Here is a 15553-nt window from a genome sequence, read left to right as displayed (position 1 = left end):
TCATCCAGTCAGCTATTAAAAGTACATAAAATTTGGCATTAAAATAGGGAGGGGGAAGGTGTGGTCCTCCAGATGTGGTTGGACAACAGCTCCCATCATTCTTCTCCACTGGCTATGCTGCTAGGGGTAAGAGCTATAGTTCAGGAATTTATGGGGGGCACACCTTTATTACTGCATTACATGAATCTGCATCACATGACTTGCCTTGGATTCCATTCCCCGATTCGGAAAGGCAATGGAAGGGCAACCAGGTGTGATAAAACATTCATGTTATGAAGTGAATTCGCATAGCTGAACCAGGAGTCACCCCGGATCTGAGCTGCAAAAAGCCCTGTGTGATAAACCTCTGTCAATCCTTGCTAGAAACATCTTTAATGTAAATGCCTTACAGTGCAAAGAAAAACAAGTAGTATTTGTATAGTACTTTTCTAAAAAGCACAGACCTTTGCAGCAGTACCAAGAATCCTTAAAAATACCTGGAGTGGTTTATTGTTGTTGCTTACCTCTAAGTCAGTGGTTCCCAACCTTTCAAATGCTGCGACCCTTTAATACAGTTCCTCATGTTGTGGCGACCCCCAACCATACAATTATTTTCATTGCTACGTACAAATATGTGTTTTCCGATGGTCTTAGGCGACCCCTGTGAAAGGGTCATTCGACCCCCAAAGGGGTCCCAACCCACAGGTTGGGAACCACTGCTCTAAGTCATATGTGACTTATGGTAACCCTAAGGTGGACTTATCACAGGATTTTCTTACCAGGTTTCTTCAGAGAGGGTTTACCATTATCATCCTCTGATGTTAAAAGTTTGTGACTTCCCCCAAGGTCACCAAGTGGGTTTTTATGCTCCAGTGGGGAATCAAACATTGATCTCCAGAGTCTAATCCAACACTCAGAAGTTATTATTATTATTATGTATTTATATAGCGCTGTAGATTTGCACAGCGCTGTACATAAAACAATAAATATATAAGAGTAAGCCTGCCTATGGTGTACAATCTAAGAAATAATAGGATAATACATATAAAATATATAGCAATACAGGAAATGGTTCAATAAAACAGGCAACAAAAAGAACATCAAATAGCAAATGACAATCATGCAATGCCTGGGAACGCTTCTCTGAACAGGATGGTCTTCAACTCAGTTTTGAAGCTGATTAAAGAAGTGATGGCCCTTGCTCGCGGGGGAAGAAGGTTCCAGGAGTGAGGGGCAGCAAGTGAAAAGGGGTGAATCCGAGATGGGGCAGAGAAAATCCTGGGCTGCGACAGCCGACCTTGACTACCAGAACGGAGGGCCCTGGTGGGAAGGTGAGGAGAAAGAAGGTCTGATAAATAAGGAGGGGCCAGCCCATGGAGGGCTTTAAATGTCGACAGCAGAAGCTTATACTGAATACGGAAATCATAGAGTTGGGAGAGACCACAAGGTCCATCCAGTCCAACCCTCTGTCATGCAGGAATTCACAATCAAAGCACCCTCATCCAACCTCTGTTTAAAAACTTCCAAAGAATGAGACTCCACCACACTCTGAGGGTGTGTGTTCCGCTGTGGAACAGCTCTTACTGTTAGGAAGTTCCTCCCAATGTTTAGGTGGAATCTCTTTTCCTGGAGCTTGCATCCATTGTTCTGGGTCCTAGTCTCTGAAGCAGCAGAAAACAATTTGTCCCATCCTCAATATGACAACCCTTCAAATACAGCGTGCCTGTATTATACACTGGAAGCCACGCCACAAAAACTCCTCTCGCATCCCAGAAAAAGCAATGGGGCTCACACCCATGGGGTGCGCTCTGCAGCACTCCGCAGGCATGAGCCCCATTACTTTTAATGGGGTTTGAGCATATGCATTTTATTCCTTACGCGGGGGGGGGGTTCCAGAATGGATCCCTACATAAGGGAAGGGCGCGCTATACATTTTTTATCATATCACCTCTTAACCATCTCTTCTCCAGACTAAACATACCCAGCTCCCTCAAACCACTAAACCATGTTGGCTTTCCCTTTTGTGTGGTAGGCCAATATTATTGTTCACCTATTGCTGGTCATGGAGGAAACTGACATAACAGTTCACCTTAGGGCACTGCCTGGTGACTTCATGACTGAAATGACGTTTGCCCTGAGGCACTGCCAAGTAACAGCTCATGTTCTTCCTGTCCCTGCTGTTTTTAGGATAAGGAATTCCTAGAAACAATGTTCTCTGGAGAGAAGAAAGTGTAACCGGATGAGTGTTACTGTACTGATGCTTTTCTGTATTTGGATGCAGGAGATATACACCTTTTGTCTCAGATCTATCAAAGAAAACAGGGCTGCAGCTATCCTGAGCATAGCATCTCCCTCCCCCACTCTGAACATCAGGTTACCTGTCTGGCCTCTCCAATTGCTATGGGGACTAATCCACCTGGAAGGCCACAAAGGACTAGCCAGCTGTTCCCACACAGATGATGATGCCTCATTGCCTGGCTACTGGGACTGAAACAAGGGTCTTTGATGCCACTTCACAGCAGCAGCATCAGACCTCCATGCAAATGCATATTATAGACCATAAACCACAAGTTGTTAGACTGCTCAAGCTATGAATGTTGTGGATTTTAATCTTTCTGTCTGTCTGTCTAAATCTTTAAAATGTGTGCACCATCTCTCTTGGAAGTGATATGGTTAAGGAATAGTGGATTGTCGTTTTTTAATTCTTTAAGGTTCATGAATGGAGTCTGATAGTAAATTGAACTCAGAGCTTATTTAATGTCTATCCAGCACTGCTTCATTAAATAAACCACTGAGTTCAATCTATTATCAACATTCATCAGTCTTAATGAAGCTGCTTGTTTTTAAATCCCCTTCAACTAATATAAATAAGAAAAAGTCAGGTTAAGCACTTCAGTTAAATTAAAAACAAAACAAAACTCTATTGTGTCTGATGTCTTAAAGGCAACCCCAAAATATGAGCTTTGCTGAACAAATCTTGCCATGAAAACCTTGTGAAAGGGTTCACCACAGGGTTGCCATGAGTCAGAAATGACTTGAAGCCACATAGTAACAACAACAACAAAATATATATAGGCTCATATTTTTAAAAATACAAATTCCAGCTCCATAGAATATCATTGTTTCTATTCACTTAAATGGATGTTAGATTTGGGACCTTCTGTGTCAAGGAAGTCTCTCCTTTTGCCCACTTTTTCCCTTTACTCACTATGATATGGTGACAGTTTGCTATTTTGTTTGTCACTGTTGTAATTTTTTCACAGGATTAAACAGAAGAAGAGCATGTTACTCCAAAACCTGCAGCATTCTCTTTCTCAGACACCAGAACCCCAAGGAAGGCAGAGAAATACTGTTTTATTTTAAAAAGCAATTTTAAACTGCTATTGATTGGTTGATTGCACTTTTAAATCATCTACTGTTTAATCTTCTTTCGATAGTGTACAGTCTATTAATAAATGGTGGTAAAATGGTGGCTATTAGTAAACACAATAAACCATAGTTAAAACCAAACACACGCACACGGTTATGTTTGGAATAACAGACCCAGAGCCAGGCAGGTTGGAATTTGCATGGCATTGGGATGTGGAAGTGACACTTGCTGAAGGAGCTGCTGGATATATGTGTACAGTATCTCCTATTCAGAAAGAGGAATATATCTTTTAAATGCACACGGAGAAAGTTTTACTTAGATCTCAGCTGAAATATTGTGGCAATTTCTGGGCAATTTGGCCAAGAGGGGAAAAATCACAGTTATGACAGCTTGGATATTTCTTGTGCCACCAGTAACAGATTCAGATGTATGAAGCAACAGGTGAAACTTTTCACAGCATAGAGATAACTATGATGATCTGCAACTCACACTGCTGATAAAGACATTTGGCAATCTTGGCAGGAATGAATTTGCCACCTTTTAAAATATTGTTTGTGTTATTATCATCATCTACCATCATAAGATTTGTGTTTTTTAATAAGTGTATGAAATTAACAGTTAAAACGGTGGGAAATGTTTAGCACTGTAATTTCTGCCCGTCCCTTAAAGCAGTAAAAGTGAGCAAAATAGATGTGACTTAGGGGTTGAACTGAAAGAAAAACCATCTTTGATATCATCAGCAATAAAATCTGCCTGTGATATTTCATGAGTGAAACCCTGCCGGGTAGATCTGTCCTTCCCTTACATGGAGACACAAAGTGAGCATTGTGGTTGTAGCACAGTGAGAACAGAACATCCTTCTGCCTGAGGGCCCTCAGCTTGACAGCTGAACTGGAAACAACAACCATGACACAGCCACTTATTCTGCTGCCTTCCTCTAGCCATCTTGTGAGTTCATGGCTGAGAAGTACAGTTTGAGCTAGTCTTACATCCTTAGTTCTCATACTACATACTGCTGTGAAAGAGTATAACCTGGGAGGGCTAGTTTGACTCAGGAGGAATGAAAAGTCTCAGGGGAGCTCCAGACCTTGGGGAATATATCTGGAGCTCTCTCAGGTGCAGCAGTAGACTGCTAGCCTGTCTTGCTGCCTGTGGGGTTCCACTAATGGCCAGAACATGGTAAAGGTGGTCAGAAGTTGGAATCATGTGCCCAGCAGATGTAGTTGGGCTGCAACTCCCAGCAGTCCTAAACAGCATTGGCAGTGGGGGCTTATGCTGTGAACTGCAGTCCCACAATTTCTAGAAGGCCATATGATTCCCATCTTTATTATAGGCCATATACTCCAGCTTCCTGTTCAAGGCAGGAATTGCAGAATGAGATCATCCCTATCAGATGTTCTTCAAGCATCTAAGGTAAAGGTAAAAGTTTCACCTTGACATGAATGTCTAGTTGTAACTGACTGTAGGGGCTGTGCTCATCTCCATAACTAAGCTGAACAGACAGCGTTATCCAAAATGACTCTGTGGCCATGTGGCCAGCATGACTGAACAGAACATTGTTACCTTCCTACCAAAGCGGTACCCATTTATCTACTTGCACTTTTATATGTTTTCGAACTGCTAGGTTGGCAGAAGCTGGGAGTAGTGATGGGAGCTCACCCCATCATAGAATCATAGAATCATAGAGTTGGAAGAGACCGCAAGGGCCATCCAGTCCAACTCCCTGCCATGCAGGAAATCCAAATCAAAGCATCCCCAACAGATGGCCATCCAGCCTCTGTTTAAAGACCTCCAAGGAAGAAGACTCCACTACACTCCGAGGAAGTGTGTTCCACTGTCGAACAGCCCTTACTGTCAGGAAGTTCCTCCTAATGTTCAGGTGGAATCTCTTTTCCTGTAGCTTGCATCCATTGTTCCGGGTCCTGTTCTCTGGAGCAGCAGAAAACAAGCTTGCTCCCTCCTCAATATGACATCCTTTCACATATTTAAACAGGGCTATCATATCACCTCTTAATCTTCTCTTCTCCAGGCTAAACATCCCCAGCTCTCTGAGTCGCTCTTCATAGGGCAAGGTTTCCAAACCTTTCACCATTTTAGTAGCCCTCCTTTGGATACGCTCCAGTTTTTCAATGTCCTTTTTGAATTGTGGTGCCCAGAATTGGACACAATATTCCAGGTGGGGCCTGACCAGAGCAGAATATAATGGCACAATTACTTCTCTTGATCTAGACACTATACTTTTATTGATGCAGCCTAAAATTGTATTGGCCTTTTTTAGCTGCCGCATCGCACTGTTGACTCATGTTCAACTTATCATCTACTTGGACTCCTAGATCCCTTTCGCATGTACTTTCATTCAGCAATGTGTCTCCCAACCTATATCTGTGCATTTCATTTTTTCGCCCTAAGTGCAGTACCTTACATTTCTCTGTGTTGAATTTCATTTTGTTAGCTTTGACCCAGCTTTCTAGTCTATTCAGGTCATTTTGAATTTTGATCCTGTCCTCTGGAGTATTAGCTATTCCTCCTAATTTGGTGTCACCTGCAAATTTGATAAGTATGCTCCCAATTCTGTCATCCAGGTCATTGATAAAGATGTTGAATAGCACTGGGCCCAGGACAGAGCCCTGTGGGACCCCACTGGTCACTTCTCTCCAGGATGAAAAGGAGCCATTGTTGAGCACCCTTTGGGTTCGGCCGGTCAACCAATTACAGATCCATTTAACAGTTCCTTTGTCTAGCCCACATTTTACAAGCTTGTTTGCAAGAATGTCATGGGAAACCTTGTCAAAGGCCTTACTGAAATCAAGATATACTATATCCACAGCATTCCCTTCATCTACCAAGCTGGTAATTTTATCAAAGAAAGAGATCAGATTTGTCTGGCATGACTTGTTTCTCTGAAATCCATGTTGACTTTTTGTGATTATGGCATTGCCTTCTAGATGTTCACAGACTCTCTGTTTAATGATCTGCTCCAGAATCTTTCCTGGTATTGATGTCAGACTAACTGGACGATAATTGTTGGGATCCTCTTTTTTCCCCTTTTTGAAGATGGGGACAACGTTTGCCCTCCTCCAGTCTCAGGATTTCTCCTGTTCTCCAGGAGTTTTCAAAGATTATTGCCAATGGCTCCGATATTACATTTGCCAGTTCTTTTAATACCCCTGGATGGAGTTCATCTGGTCCTGGAGACTTAAATTCATTTAGATTAACAAGGTATTCCTCTACTATCTCTTTACATATTCTGTGCTGAAATTCCCCTATTCTGTCCTCTGCTCCATCATCCTCAGGTTGAGCACCCTTTGCCTTTTCTGAGAAGACTGAGGCAAAGAAGGTGTTGAGTAATTCTGCCTTTTCTCTGTCTTCTGTTAGCATTTTGCCATCTTCTCCACGCAGTGGCCCTACCATTTCCTTCTTCTTCCTTTTGCTGCGGACATATCCAAAAAAGCCCTTTTTATTGTTCTTAACCTCTCTAGCAAGCCTGAGCTCATTCTGCGCTTTAGCTTTTCTGACTTTATCCCTACACATGCCTGCTATTTCTTTGAATTCCTTTTTTGTGATTTCTCCCTTTTTCCATTTCTTATACATGTTCCGTTTCAAACTTAGCTCGGTTGAAAGTTCCTTAGTCATCCATCCTGGTTTCTTGAGACACCTCCCATTTTTCTTTCTCACTGGAACGGTTTGAAATTGTGCCTTCAGTATCTGTCTTTTGAGAAACTCCCATCCAGCCTGAACTCCTTTCCCTTTTAGTATTTCTGACCATGGAATTGCCCTCAATACTTCTCTACGTTTACTGAAATCCGCTCTCCTAAAGTCTAGGATGCGTGTTTGACTATGCCTGGCTTCTCCTTTCCACTGTATTACAAACTTCAGGAGAACATGGTCACTTCCACCTAATGATCCCACCACTTGCACCCCATTAACCAAGTCATCCTTGTTGGTTAGGATCAGATCCAAAATAGCTGACCCCCTTGTTGCCTCTTCCACCTTTTGGACCATGAAATAGTCTTCCAGGCAAGTGAGGAATTTGTTAGATTTGGCTGAGTTTGACTTCCAGCAAATATCAGGGTAGTTGAAGTCGCCCATCACTACTATATCTCTCTTTTCTGACTGTGTGGTCATCTGTTCTAGAAAGACATCATCCAATTCCTCCGTCTGACTTGGAGGTCTGTAGTAGACTCCCACCATAACATCCTTGTTGTTTCCCTCCCCTTTGATTCTTATCCAGATGCTCTCCACCTGGCTTCCAGGATTGATGTCCTGGATCTCTTCACTGGTGTAAATATCTCTGACATATAGTGCTATTCCTCCTCCTTTCTTGTTTGGCCTATTTCTCTTAAAAAGGTTATACCCCTCTATTTCCACATTCCAATCATGAGACTCATCCCACCAGGTTTCAGTGAGGCCTATTATATCATATTTGCTTTGCTGTACTAGGAGTTCAAGTTCATCTTGCTTATTTCCCATGCTCTGTGCATTAGTGTAGAGGCATCGCAGACCACGGGTCCCATTTATTTGTTGCTTGTGCAAGTTTATTTGCCTCCCACTGTTGTGTCCTTGCACTTTTTTTCTTGTTACCTCTATGTCTGTTTGACTATTTTCGCCATCCCTTTCGCCTTCCTTAATATTGTCTCCCTTCCCCACGGAACTCAGTTTAAAGCCCTCCTGATCAAGTTCTTGAGACTGTTGGCAAAAACATTTCTTCCAACTGGCGTGAGATGCAACCCATCTGTTGCAAGAAGTCCCTCCTCGTGGAACCGCAGCCCATGATCAAAGAATCCAAACCTTTCTCGGCGGCACCACCTGCGGAGCCAGTTGTTCACATCCGCTATTTTCCTCTCCCTTCCTGGACCATGCCCTTCGACTGGCAGAAGAGACGAGATGACAACCTGTGCATCCATTCCTTTCAGCTTCCTACCAAGCGCCTCATAATCCCTTTTGATGTTCTGCAGGCTGTGTCTTGCAGTATCGTTGGTTCCCACGTGGACCAAAAGGAAGGGGTATTGGTCAGTAGGCTTGACCAGTCTTTCCAGCCTCTCTGTCACATCACGGATCTTTGCCCCTGGGAGACAACACACCTCTCGAGACATCTTGTCAGGCCTACAAATCATGTGGCACTTGAGACTTGAACTGCCAACCTTCTGACCTTACGATGTCAGAATTGGCATCTTAACCACTAAGCCACCACATCCTATACTTCAAGCCTCTGCTAAGTGACAAATCACCTGAAGGAGTGTACAGGGTTTCCTTCTTTAGCAGTCTTCAAGCAGAGTATACTTGAAGACCATTTAGGTGATATAAGGAAGCAATTACATTAGAATTTGCAAACATCAGATAAAATGTTATTTTACTTAGGAATGTTCAAAGTTATGCAATATCCAAGTAAGAAAGTATTGGGAAGAAAATGACAACCAATTTGAACATTTAATTTAATTTATATGATGTCTATGGGACATGACTTTTGGCACACCTTGTATAACAACATTTCCCTGTAGGAATTTCCTCTGGCCATCTTTTTTGCCCTCTTCCAAACCTTCTCCAGTCAGTCTGTATCTGGGGCCAGAATCATGCTGCCCTCTAAATGCTGCTGAACTACAACTCCTAGCACTCCTCACCATTGACTTTGCTGGTCAGGGTGCTGGGACTTTCAGTCCAACAACATTTGGAGGGCTGCATGAATCAATTAGTGCTTTATATACTCCTTAAAATGAGGTGGCCAGAAATTGACACAATACTTCAGTTAAGATTTAAATAAATGGTTTAGAAGAAAAGGAAACCAACACACATATATGGTATGTTTTTTGCAAAATGAATTTCAAAAGTGTATTTAGTAATATACTAAAAGTGATGAAGTGATGAAATTACTAAGAGTGATTTCTATTTTTCCAAACAGGTTTTTCCCTAACAAGGTAAACAGCTGCTTCAGGATCACTGCAGCCCCAATCCAAATCTGCCCAATCTTCCTTGGCTTCTATAGAAAAAAGTGAGACAGAATTGATAACAGATCACTAACATCATCATGATATCTAGTTTGGCCTTGAATTTTCCGGTTTCCAGTATCTTTTGGGGAGGGAGATATAACTGAGAATTTTATTTTATGAACTAGAATGGTTAGTCCTACTTAGTGTTCCATAAGGTTGGCCCAGTCCTCTGTCTCCTGGTGTGGTCTTTCCACTAAGCATTTGAAAAAGACTCTGGTAGAGTCAGAATGGGGGGGATTTCTGAATTTCATGCTGACTGGAGTATGGAAATAGTTTCTTTTGAACTTTATAACTCTTGCACAGGAGAGCTGCCTGGGGAAAAGTGTAGCAAAAACCAACATGACACCAGGCACCATGGACATGGCATTTAATTTGGTTGCTTAATGTACAATACACATTTGTATTTTCCTGTGACGTGTATTGGTATTTATCCAACTTCCCAATAGATCAGGGCTTCTAAGATAAAAACTTTCTCACTCCAAGCCACTCTAAGAGCATTTCTAAAGAGCAGGGTATAAATACAATAAATAAATGAAATAAATAAGGAAAGTCAAAGGGGTGACAGCCCAGAGATTATGGTAGGGTGTTAGCACAGGGAGAATGTCACTGTAACCACCCTCAATGGCAAATTGTATTTGTCACATGTCTCTTCTTCCATTAAGAAGACCTCTTAAAGACAGAGGAGCCTCATTTTAATTTGTATCTGGCAACCTAGTCAAACATTAATTTAGGCTATATTTCTGTCCCTGTTTTCTATTTGCTCAGGTAATAGATGCCAAACAGACTAGGAATAATTCTAGAGTTACTACATCCTGGTGCCCTACCCTGCCAACCAGGAATTTATCACTATTCTCCCCTTTCCCTGGATGCACATGCTTTTACTTTGTCCCAAGATGCTATGTCAAAAGTTGAAGATCTCAAGACAATTCTGGAAATAGAATTGAAAAGTTTAAGCCAGTGATGTTTAACTTGAGACATTCTGGATATTGTTGGACTGCAGTGCTATTTCTCACTAGCTAGTGCAGCCAATCTTGAGACATGCTAAGATAGTGGTTCTCCCTCATGACTCCCTTTACATCTACATGCAGATGTCACGCCCCTTCTGCTTAACATAGTATAGGGTTTTTAAAAATTGTTTAATACGATTTTTTCACACATTCATGTATATTTATATTTTAACATTTTATAAGGAAATAGCTCTCTTCCTCCTCCTTCTCAACCTCGCTCAGACAGAGGTTCCAAGCACCCTCCTTGCCTTTCCCTTCCTCTGCAGGATAGAAAGGGTTTGGGAAGTGGAGAGGGGGAGATCAGGACCTCCAAGTCTTGTGCACCTCTTACCTCTAGAGCAGCTCTCAGACCCTCTCCAGGGGCCCTGCCCCCCAGGTCGAGAACCACTGTGTTAAGAGTTGCAGGCCAACGATATCTGGAAGGACATATCCCCCCCGCCCCCAGTTACAGATGCAAAAAAGGCTACGAGAATTAGGCTTTTATTAACTATTTGCATCCCCTTGTTATTTGAAAGAGCGTATTGAGTTCTGAAGTTTGGTCTCCAATCCTATGTACATTTTCTTAAAACCAAGCCAATAATCTAAAATTAGTCTCTTATGTTTATAATAATAATCTGTTGTGGGTTCTGAGGCAACTTACAGTATATATATATTTTGCAAGCTGCAAAGATGTTTACTCTTCCTTATGTTTTGGACTTCAATTCCCCACTTCTGTTACTATTGGCCTTGCTAGCTGGCGCTACTGGGTAGCTGAAGTCCAAAATGCCTGAAGACCTAATGTTGAGAGCAATTGAACTGGATTCAACTATGTTTGCATTTTCGTTCCATGCTGTTCTTCAAAGGAATAGGAGTCTTCTCAAAATCTGAAGTGACTGAGAACACTGAGAAATACAGTGCCTTCAGTAAGTCCCCACACTTTTAATAATATGAAAAAGGAGCTTTCATAATAAAGAGCATCTGCCAGCTTTAACCAAAGGTCAGCTCCATATTTATGAAGTTCTTTGGCAAAGGTGCCATTGTCAAACTCATACAGGGTTCATCTACACTGTAGAAATAATGTCGTTTGACACCATTTTAATTGCCATGGCACCAGCCAACATAACCCTGCGAGTTATAGTTTTGTGAGGCACCAGCACTCTTTGGCAGAGAAGGCTAAAGATCTTATAAAAATAACATTTCCTATGATTCTGTAGAAGGAGCTAAACTTGTGTCAAACTGTATTATTTCTATTGTGTAAATGCATCCATAGTCTTCTGCCTCAAGCAGAGCTCAAAAGAGTTCCAGCCTGAAACCAGGGCCTTTAAAATAGTGGTACTGAAAATGTTGGTCTGATCTTGGACTTTCCAGAAAAGAAACAATTAGTTGCAGTCCCTGGCACACTGGAAGAGCTGGGGGGGATATGCCAGTTTTCCCCATTAGATAGCTAAAGAAGCACTGCTTTAGGATAATTAAAAACACAATTCAAAAACTAATTCCTACCCTCATCTACCCTGCCCTCCCCAGTTCCATGTGAAGCAGGTTGCTTAAGCTTGCTTTATTGCAGACATGTACTTACAAATATCCTTGGATATGGGCATACACAAACACACTTCCCTGATGGGCAACAGAGGGTGCTTTACAGATAGCATTGGGCAGCTAGGTCTACAAGCCCTTTAAAAAAAAGGAAAGATTTATTTACATTCAAAAACAATCTCAGTAATATACAATAATGTTCCAGTACAACAAAAGCAGGAAACTAAAAACACAAAAAGAGGGAAAATAGCCACAATAGTCATACGTTTCCATAAAAGCTGACCAAATGTCCAAATAAAAAGCCATTTGTAAACTTTGTCTACAATCATTCTTTCAAATGTTGAAAGATGCCATTTGAATTTTCCACAATGTTCCAAACCAACCATATGTTGCAGTCATTGTAAGATATTTATATGGTGACTTGGGTGTTTATCACACGGAGATTTTTGGAGCTTTTTGCAGCTCAGTTCCCACGTGACTGCAGGTCCAATGATGCGAATTCACGTGTTAACGTGATGTATTATCACATGTGATTCATTTCTATGGGAGCTCCTTGCGTGGTGCTTCCGCAGTGAATCCAAAGTGACTGCTCATTTTGGTGAATTCGGTAAAAAGTGAATTCACAGAATTTGCATTCAAGCTCACTTCAATTTCATTTTGAATTGGTCTGGTGTGAAAGATCATTCCGATGTCGCCCCCCTTGGCCCCCTGAGTCCTGCTCCTTCATCCCCCTCCTCCTTTTTCACTCCATCTTGTCCTCTCTGCCACCTTGCCACCCATCCCATCATCCCCTGACTGTTTCTTCATTCCAATCCTGGCCCCAGTGATCCCCTGCGACCTATCCCACCATCACCTGACTGCTCCTGTATCCTGATCCTGGCCCCAGTGACTCCCTGCTGCCTATCGCATCATCCCCTGACTGCTCCTTCAGCCCGATGAAGGATGACAGCTAAGGAGGGGGCAGGGAAGGAGGACAGCGTCCAGAGCCTCACTGAGCATGTGCAAAGATGCTGATTCAAATCATTGAACCCTCAAAGTATGTTCCGGTGTGGTAATACAATGTGCACTCACTACACTTTGCTTGAATCTGCATCACGTGACTTGTCTGGAATTGAACTGACTCCGCTTCCCCCCTCGATTCAGAAGGGCAACGGAAAGGCAACCAGGTGTGATAAAACATCACGTTTTAACGTGAATTTGCATTTCTAGACAGGAGTGACTCCAGATCTGGTGTGAAAAAACATCACATTTCGCATTGCTAAAACAGGAGTGACTGCGGATCTGAGCAGCAAACCCCCCACGTGTGATAAGGCCCTAACTCTAGCTCCTCAATGCTACTTAAAGTGTCAGATAGGATGTTTTTCTCAAGAGAGGAGAGAAGTCAGAACAAGCATCAGTGGAGGGCCTTGTGGGGCACTACAATCTCAGCAGCTGCCTTTTTCCAGTTCTGTGACTGACTGATCAAAAATCACAGAAACAAGGAGGTGTTTAGTTATGCCAAATTAACCGAATAAAATAATTCTTCCCTCACATAAAAAACATTCCAAAACAAAAATGCCTCTCTCTGAGACTGAAACAGTATTTTGGTAGCCCTGTCTACTATTATTGATGTTACACATGACTTAATATACTTTGACTGAGGCCTTGGTTTCATCTCAGTTACAGCTTACTCCATTTCAAGTCTTTTCACTCCTGCTTTTATGGAAAAAAGAAGAAAGCAATTAAGAAGAAAGATAGTCATATCAAAACATCTAAAAAGTTAGAGACATATCAAATCTGGAATTCTTGTCGATGAAACATAATGGAGTTGTTAACCTATCATGGAGTTTTCTGGGGCTGAGAGTATAACTTATAAATCAGATGAAGGAATCACATGGCCTGTGGACTGCATGTACCCAGGATCATTTTTACTCCCTCCCCCACTGAAAATAGGGGGTACAAACTAAGTGCTTCATCCTTGTGACTGAGGAGATTATAAGACAGGGAAAAGGACATTCTTTTCCGGTCCTTTTCCCATCCTTATGACGTGATTGCAAAAAAGATTTTCATACAACATTGTGCTTATTCTGTCAGTGTCCCATCAGTTAACTGCAATTGACCGTGATCGTGTGAAATACTTTCAAATGATGTCACACTTATCTTGTCATTGTCTCATCATTGAAGTGGAATTGTCCTATCATTTTATATTCACAGGATGACAGGACAATTCCACTTCAATGACAAGATAATGACAGGATAAATGTGACGTGTATGAAATGCATTCACTTGATGGCAATAAGAACGGGATATGGATGGGAGAGCGATCCACTTCGCTCTCATCTCCATCCCATTACCGTTTGATAATCCCCAGAGTCTATGGACTAAATACAATTGCTAGGCTCAGTTTAAATAGACTTATTTAATCAATGGGATTTATATAATTGATTTAACAGATCTACTACATTATCTATCAGATTTAGGCCTTTGCTTTTAACTGCTGCCTAAGAGGAAAAACACAAGGGCAGCTTTTACCACCATTTCATTTCCTTGCTCAGAAAGACAATGAAAATGTCCACTGGCTGCATTTCCACTGGATAAACAGCAATTAATTACTATCTCTTTCTGTCAAAATCCCATTTGTGAACAGGATATTGATTGTTTTGTTTTTTGCTTTATTTCCAGTAGTTAAGCCCAAAAGAGAATGAGAACATATATCACTATGATCCTATTCATCTCTACTGCTCAGAAGCAAATAGTACTGAATTCAATGGGGCTTGCTCCCAGCTCAGTGTGTATAGGAGGACTTCAGGTTGGCTTGTTCCTTCTTTTTTAACCCATTTCTCAAATGGCAGCCCCGCACAGTAACTGATGGCAATCATCACAATCAAAGAAAAAAATAAACATTGAATCCAAAGTCACACTACGGTAATTTATAAATATACAGTAGTTACAATAAGGCTGTTTTAGCCTATTATTATTATTATTATTTTTAACCTTTATTTATGAAGCGCTGTAAATTTACACAGCGCTGTACATGCAATCTTTTTAGTTAGACGGTTCCCTGCCCTCAGGCTTACAATCTAAAAAGACATGACACAGAAGGAGAAGGGAGTGGTGGAGGGAAAGGGTAAGAGGTCCAGCAGTTCCTCTCAACCTCCGAGGTCTGGACCAAGGCAGATGGACTGGAGGGAGGGCAAGGCTTCATAATGGATGGTTAATCATTATCCAGAGAAAATACATAATCACAAGTAGGATAATACATATACAGTACATAGGAATACAGGAAATGGATCGATAAACAGCCAACAACAGAACATCAGATAGTAAGCGACAATTATGCGATGCCTGGGAAAGCTTCTCTGAATAGGATGGTTTTCAGCTCCGTTTTGAAGCTGGTTAAAGAAGTGATGGCTCTTGCTTGTGGAGGAAGAAGGTTCCAGGAGTGAGGGGCAGCAAGTGAAAAGGGGCGAATCCGGGATGGGGCAGAGGAAATCCTGGGCTGAGACAGGAACCCTTGACTACCAGAACGGAGGGCCCTGGTGGGAAGGTGAAGAGAAAGAAGGTCTGATAAGTAAGGAGGGGCCAGTCCATGGAGGGCTTTGAATGTCGACAGCAGGAGCTTATACTGAATGCGGAAAGGGAGAGGGAGCCAGTGAAGGGATGCCAACACAGGAGAAATGTGATCAGAGCGGTGGGTGGAAGTGATAATGCGTGCAGCTGAA

The sequence above is a fragment of the Sceloporus undulatus genome, chromosome 1, assembly GCF_019175285.1.
Source record: "Sceloporus undulatus isolate JIND9_A2432 ecotype Alabama chromosome 1, SceUnd_v1.1, whole genome shotgun sequence".
Lineage (NCBI taxonomy): Eukaryota > Metazoa > Chordata > Lepidosauria > Squamata > Phrynosomatidae > Sceloporus > Sceloporus undulatus.
This window is presented reverse-complemented; position numbering follows the sequence as displayed.